Here is a 7992-nt window from a genome sequence, read left to right on the forward strand (position 1 = left end):
TCTGCAGTGTGGAGGATGCTCTGCAGTGTGGAGGATGCTCTGCAGTGTGCAGGATGCTCTGCAGTGTGCAGGATGCTCTGCAGTGTGCAGGATGCTCTGCAGTGTGCAGGATGCTGTGGATCATGTCGAAGTTGGTGCTTCTAGTCACTGCTGCAAACACTTTGGTATCAGGAAAGGCTCAGCAAGAGCAATTAGGTCCCCAGACAGTTGCATGTCCCTCCCACCATGTGAGGACACAGCTAGAAGGCACTTTTTGTTAACCAGGAAACAGGCCCTCACTAGACACTGAATCTGTTGGCACTTTGATATAGATTCTCCGGCTTCAAGAAATCAGAAGTAACCAGACAGCCTGCCGGCCTCTCTCCCTTCCCTTCCCTTCCCTTCCCCTCCCTTCCCTTCCCCTCCCTTCTCCTTCCAGTTATCAAGAATACTATGGAAACTGAAATGGCTTCAGCGCTCTGAGGAGACTGGGAGACATCAGTTCCTCTTCCCCAAGTTCCTTCTAGTAATATAAATCTCTCTCCTGCCAGGCCCATGTCTCTTGTCTGCTACTTTGATCATAAATGACATACATACAGTTCTTTTGAAAGTATCAACTCAGAAATAAAAAGGAATAATCACAAGTTGCCTCATTAAAGATTATTTTAGTCTTAACATTTTTATAAACACCCTAGGGCCTATTATTTCTATATTCATACTCTTTTAAGGGTAGCATTAGCCACACATAACAAATTAATCCTATCTTTATGTTCTCTGTGTGTGCAATTTATATTATTAGTTAGGACAAATTGACAGGACCCTGAATTTTGGCTCAGATTCAGCACAAGGAAGAAATATTTAGAAAACAGATTTGTTGCCTGTGTTTACACTGAACTCTGGACCACGGCATCACTGTCTAAAATCAGACTAGTGGACCAGCTCTCACTGTGTTCATACAAATGTCCATGAATCTTGGCTGGAGAGATGGCTCAATGGTTAAGAGCACTCGCTGTTCTTTCAGAAGACCCTGGTTTGGTTCCCAACACCCACATAGCAGCTCACAACCCTCTATATCTCTAATTCTCTGGGTACCAGGCATACATAATAATAAACACTTTTTAAAATGGCAAAAGAAAAATGCAACTTTCATAACTTTGACTACCATCCAAGCTGTGTAGCAGGCTGATGTTTCTGAAGAGAAAATAAAGAGGGAGCTTGTGGCTTGCCAGAGATAAGCTGGATGTTGAACCAGGCTAGAATGTGGTCCATTTCTCTATCCTCCCACCTCTGCCAACCCAGATTCCACAGTGTACCACACATATACAACGGAACAAATTGGGAGTCACAGGGCAACCAGAAGTGAGAATTACAGACAATGTAAATGAAGGAAGTGCCATGGAAAATGGCTCTTAATTTTCCTGTCAGGATGATATTGCTCCCTGGCTATTACTCAGGGTCAGACAGGGTTGCCTCTTGAATAAAGGGTCTGTCTGGACACCACAGGAAGTGGCGTTGATGATTCAGCTTGTGGCACTCTATCTCCTAAGACAAAGCTCTATTTTCAGAGCCATCAAGCTGGGGGTTTGGGCTGTGGCTTTTTATATTTGCATGTATATGTGTTTGGAGAGGAAGCCATGGAGAAGAGGCGGCCCAGCATTTTCTCCTCAAGTCCTGACCAGACACAGCTTTGGATAATGACCTTCTCCCACCCACACTACCCTTCCTCAGCTGTCTATCCACATTTTGCCTGAAATCTTCAAAGCTTTTGAACATATGGGTTTAAAGCCACCCTGGTAAAATTACCGAGACTCTTTCTGTAATGCCTGAAGCAAGAGATACCTGTGGTCACTCTGCATCCTGGTTGGGATTCCTGGCTCAGTGCTGTGTCTTTGGGGAAGAATGGCCGCTGAGTCACCAATGTCACTGGTTACTTTTGACATCTGTGCAGCATAAATGTGGGGAACTTTGTGTACTTTCTAATTCTCTATCTTAGAGCGGTGAGTGGCTTAGTCACTCAGAGAGGCTGACATGTAACAGATTTGATGGTGCATTTGATGCTGTGGTACACAGAGGCTGTTAGTTTAGAATGATTGCTTCTCATAATGAGCCAGAGATAAAACTAAAATTGGTAGACCCAGGCTCTGGGTTCCAGTGCATTGAACCCACAAACTAGCACTGTGATTTTGATGGATCGTGTTCTCTTAAAGCTCTGGTTATTTCACCCAGATATTAATGGAGTCCCAGTAAGGATTCCTTTTGTTTCCTGTAACTTTTAGGGACTTGTCAAAAATAAGTAAATACGCCGGGTGGTGGTAAATACGCCTTTAACCCCAGCACTTGGGAGGCAGAGGCAGGTGGATTTCTGAGTTCGAGAGTTCAAGGCTAGCCTGGTCTACAGAGTGAGTTCCAGGACAGCCAGGGCTACACAGAGAAACCCTGTCTAGAAAAAAAAAAAAGTAAATAAATCCTGCTGATTGCAGCATCCTGAATGAAGCAATTGCCTGATATTTTCTTCTAGTAGTTTCATAGTTTTTGTCTCATGCTCTTTTCTGTCTTTTCCCCCAGGCCTTCTGTGTAACTCATCCTTGTGGTTTCTGTTATCTGGTGAGGCATGGGAGTCTGGTTCCCTCCTCTGCACATGACTGTACCATTTCCCTAACACCTTTATTCACAAAGCATCCTTTTCTTCAGTGCAGGTCTTAGCACTTCCATTGTAGGTACAGGTGTATTGTAGGTGTAGGTGATGGGTGACTTCTATGCTCTCTGCTGGTCTATGTATACAGGAAGAAACCTCCAACGTTTCCCTTTTCAGTATGTTATTAAATATGAACTTGCTGTATCTGGCCTTTGCTATTTTGAAGTAAATATGTGTTAAGTTATATGCCTAATTTTCTTAGAGATTTTATTATAAGAAGATGCCAAGGTTCATTAAATGTTTCTTCTATATCTTTTAAGATGATCACACAGTTTTAATCTGCTCAGCTGATGTGTACTTCTGTGATGAAGTACATCTTGCTTGAATGGCAAAAATTAGGCAACCTTGCATCTTTGGCACAGTTTGATCTTTGTAGGACGCATATCTCTAGAAATCCTGTGTCTCCTCAGTCAGGAAATTTGTCAGCATATGATCATTCACAGTTATCTCTAGTGACCCTCTGATTTTTCTAGTGTCAGTTGTAATTTGTTAAAAAGCCCTCTTTTCCTATTTACATTATTTTTTTGGTTGAGCTAAAAGCCTGTAAATTTTGGGTCTTGTTAAAAAGAACACAGATCTTTGTTTTTGTGTTATTAAAACTAATATTAAGTTACCAATAACTTGATATTATTAATATTAAGTTATTGGTAACTTAATATTATTAGTATTAAGATATTAAAACTAATATCTCATTAGTTTCAGCTCTGATGTTTTATTATTTCTTTTTCTTTTACCATTCCCCCACTTTTCCTAATTTTTTAAAAAAATTAATTTATTTTATGCATGAGTACACTACCATTGCTCTCTTCAGACACACCAGAAGAGAGCGCCAGACTCCATTACAGATAGCTGTGAGCCACCATGTAGTTGCTGGGAATTGAACTCAGGACCTCTGGAAGAGCAGTTGGTGCTCTTAACCGCTGAGCCATCTCTTCAGCCCTTTTTCTAATTTCTTAAGGTGCAATGATAACTTGTGTATCTGACATCTTTTTATGTTTTTGTTTTTCTTTTTCAAGACAGGGTCTCATTATGTAACTCTAGCCATCTAGAACTCACTTTGTGGACCAGGCTGGCCTTGAAGTCACAGAGATCCTCCTGCCTCACCCAAGTGCTGAGATTAAAAGCATGTGCCACTATGACCAACTATATTTGATGGAACTTTTAGAACTTTCTTCGTAGTTTTTCTGTGTCTCGTATATTTTAGTACATTGTATTTCCGTTTACATTTATTTCTTAAAATTCTAATTTTCATATTAATTTCTTTCTTGATCCATTTGATTGTTCAGAAATGGGTTGAATACTTAAAAAATTGTTTTTACTTGTATTGTTGTCAGAGAAGATACTATAAATTGATTTCTTTCTTTTTAGTTTTAGAATCAAGCTTCATACACGACAGGAAAGCACTTCACCACTGAGCTATATCTCTAGTCAACAATTTCAGCTTTTAAAAACTTGGAGACTTGTTCTGTGGTCTAGCTTTTGCTCTAGCTAGAGAATGTTCCATATGCTGCTAGGAACAATGTGTATTGTGCAGTGCTGGGTGGTTGCTGTACAGATTTGGGAAAAGTCCACTTGGTCTAGGATACAATGTAACTCCACAGTTTTTTCTTTTGTCTGGATTATCTGTTTATTGCTTAAAATGGGGTATGAAAAATCTCCTACTATTCAAAGTTTTATATATTGCTCAACCAAAGAATATTAATGCTAATAATAATTACTTCAAATTGAGGAAAATGAAAGAAGCGTTATTTTGATCTTAAGACATCAGAATCCATTATTCAGGGTTCTATAAGTAATCTGTAGTAGAAAAAAAAACATGATGAACTGCCCAAGTTATAAGTTGGGTCAGTTTTTGTATCAATACATATTAAGTGGTTAAAGTTCAATTGCTGGGTAATTGGGGACAGTGCTTTGTGTGAAAAAACAGCAGATGTGCCTCAAAACACAGTCGTTGGTGAGGTCATTCTTGTAGGCGCAAAATAACAGATTGTAATTAGAAGACGATGGGCTTTAGCCAGGAGTTAGAATGTAGGGAGAAATTTTCAGAACCATCACAGGTAGTTTCTTCTGTTTACTACTGCTACTAAAGTTGCTGGCAACATGGTGGGCATTGTTGCAAAGTATTTTGGGCACAAGACAAAGCAATTTTAGTATAGAAATATTGAAAAATACTCATATTGGTTACTCTTACTGCATAACATTACTTCAAACTCAGTGACTTAAAATAACAAACATCTATGACCTCCTAGCTTCTAAGGGCCAGGAATCTTGGGGTAGCTGAGCTGGCAGTTCTGGTTCAGGGTCCCATGATGTTGTAGTCAGTAAGTTGGCAGGGGCTACAGTCATGGGAGGGCCCAGTGGGGGTTCCACATCCTGGGCAAATACTAACACTGCTCTTTAGGATGCCTCCATTCTGTTGTGGGGTATCCACCAGAGAAGACTGCTTAGACATGTGTTTAAGCCAATAGAAAGTCTTCATTAGCTCGTCAGTGAATACATGAGGCATTTAGGAACCCTGTGTAGCCCTGAGCTATTCTCAGGATGAGTTTTTAAGCAGAAAAACCATGTTTTAGGTTGACATACCTCAGTTAACAAGAACATTTAGCCAGAAGCAGAACTACAGAAGCCATGAAAAAGATTAGTAGAGTTAGAGACTTTCCCAGAGCTGTGGGCTTTGATGGACTAGGTCTTTGTTTTCATTTTGGCAGGTGGTGCTGTGTACATGCTGAAGTTTTATGGCCCAAATGGTATTTCCATTATGGAGTCAGTTGTGTTAAGATCTTGGGGGCCTAGTAAGGTGTAGGGCATGTTCCACATCCCTTACTGTGGCACTGTTCCTCCAGGCTTCCTGAGTGTCCTAAAGATGAGACCACTGGTTTTCCAAGGAACTGAAATCCAGGAAGCAAGATGGAAGTACAGTGTCTTTATGGCCTACATTTAAAAGTTTTACTGTCTTTTTTTTTTTTTTTACAATGGGCTATTGATTATACAAATCTCTCTCTGTCTCTGTGTGTGTGTGTGTGTGTGTGTGTGTGTGTGTGTGCGCGCGTGTGCGCATGTGCATGTGTGTGTCTGTGTGTTGGGTAAGTGTTTTTCAAGGCAGGTACCACTGAGGGGTAGCATGGAGGCAAACTATAACAACAGGGTACGATTACAGTTAGCAGATCACAGTTGAAAGAAAAAGAGTCCACTTTATAAAGGAATAGGAGTGATCATTCTTTCTTTAGTGTATAAAAATAACTTCTCAGTGACACTAGGTGAGAAGAATGGGTGGGAAGGTCATTGAGGTATGTTAGAGCATGAGAAGTCTGAGAAAATAAGCTTGATTTTGTTTTCTAGATTCTGGAATGAGAAATGGTATCTGAAAATTCCTTTTCTAATAAAGAAGAGATTTTGTTTGTTAGCATGAGATAGACTGAATCCTAAAAAAAATATAACCAGGATTTAGAAGGGTGGAAACCTCAGACTATCTCCCTGTAATATGGACTATAACTTCATCATTTGTGCTGGCCATGCTGATGCTTGACTTCCTTCTCACTTCTGTCCTGCAGTCTTCTCCCAGGAAGACCATTTCACCTCACACTGACGTGTAGTAACCTCCATGCATTCCCTGCCTCTGGAGGATTTGCTCCCTTGGTCAGGTTTGCCCACACTCTCTATTCATTTCCCAAATGTCTCATTCATTGACTAATGCTCCCACTCAAAGACTTCGAGTTAGACCCAAACAGAATGACAGAACTGGTAATCTTGAAGCTCCAGACTGTTCGCCACTCAGCAGTCTACAAATCCTTTATAAGACTGGTGTTTTCTACCCCACGGATATGGACTTGCACCTTTTTCTTTGCCCTGTGACCTATCCTGGGCTTTTCATTTATTTAAAGGGTTCCTTTGTCAGGTGTGACACTAAGGATAGGTCACGGGTCTTTTGGTTGCCTCTACTTTGCCTTAATTGTCTGATGTCCATGAGAGACATTTAATCTCAGAGCTTCCCTTAGGAATGTAATAGCCCCACCCCAGTGTCAGCAAGACTGTGTATGAGGATTCCTAGTTTCTTTTATTTCTAAAGTCCACAGTCAATTTTACCTCTCTCACGAACCTTCACAGCTTACATTGGATTTCTATTTCTTTTAAAGTCCTGGGATGCCACTTCTAAATTGATTTGTTTGAAAAATAGCCATATATTTCACATCACCGTCCTCTTTAATGAATTTGAGGTTCTATGGGTCAAGTTCCTTACAGGTCACAGGAAAGTATAAAAATGAGAATTTTTATGCTTTCCTGCGTGTGGGTATGAAATGAATGTTATGAATTTCCCCCATGTATTTGTGAGTGAGGGATTCCTAGGAACACTGTAGAAGGCTTCCACATGTTGACAGTTGGTGAGCCACCAGGATCTTCTCCAAACTGTTCCTTAATTGTGGGTTTGGCTGGTTAAATAGATGGTGATGTAGCCCTCAGTTCCCATAACATCCTATTTCTGTTCTAACCACAGCCCATGTCAGGCTGTGCCATTCAGTTTGTGGCATTTTCTGTGTGGGTTGTTAGCTGCGTGCCTGGTGTCTTCAGTGACTTGTCCTGTTTTGCTTGAAGTTCCTAAGAAACACTGAAATCATGATTAAATACTTCCTTTGTACCATATGTAGGGGCTTGAGGGGGCATGTTACTGAATTATGTTTATAAAATAGGATTTGCTAAATAATGGGTTCGTTTTTACCAATATTGGTAGTTATAAACATTTAGCTACCCTTCTCACAAGCATTTTAGGTATACTGTGTGACTATTACAGAACTCATTAATCTTATTTAGAATATCTGTGTTATGTTACAGGCTTTGATTTTAGCAAGCTAATACAAGTAACCCCCTATACACACACACACGCACGCGCACACACACACACACACAAAGAAACAAAAAATAGACATAGCAAATATAAAAGTTAAAAGTGTGCTCATACTTGGACAACAGAATATGCTGTTAGCATAACTAGTTTTGTTTAGACCTTAAATGTTCCCAAAGGCCCACGTCTTAAAGCCTTATCCTAATTGTTACACTGCTAAGGTAAAAGAACCTTAGAGGGATGAGGCCTTGGGGTATGTACTGGAGAGGGATGTTGGGACCCTGATCCTCTCTCACTTAAACACAATCACTCTGAAGTGATGAGTATCCATGTGCCCCAACCATGACGTAACATGTCACTGGAGGCTCAGGGCAACAAGGCTAACAGAAGCCTCTAAAACCTCCAGCCCAGATAATGTCCTTCACTTGTGTTGATCTCTCTCTCTCTCTCTCTCTCTCTCTCTCTCTCTCTCTCTCTCTCT

At 40.6% G+C, this 7992-nt stretch overlaps 1 protein-coding gene across 1 annotated transcript in view; it reads left to right on the forward strand.

Moving 5' to 3' along the window:
- The window catches only part of Megf10 (multiple EGF like domains 10), a 141630-nt gene that overhangs the window by 23328 nt on the left and 110310 nt on the right, over positions 1 to 7992 (forward strand). The window lies entirely within an intron of this gene.

This window comes from Grammomys surdaster, unplaced genomic scaffold (assembly GCF_004785775.1).
Source record: "Grammomys surdaster isolate TR1022 unplaced genomic scaffold, NIH_TR_1.0 278, whole genome shotgun sequence".
In the NCBI taxonomy this organism is placed as follows: domain Eukaryota; kingdom Metazoa; phylum Chordata; class Mammalia; order Rodentia; family Muridae; genus Grammomys; species Grammomys surdaster.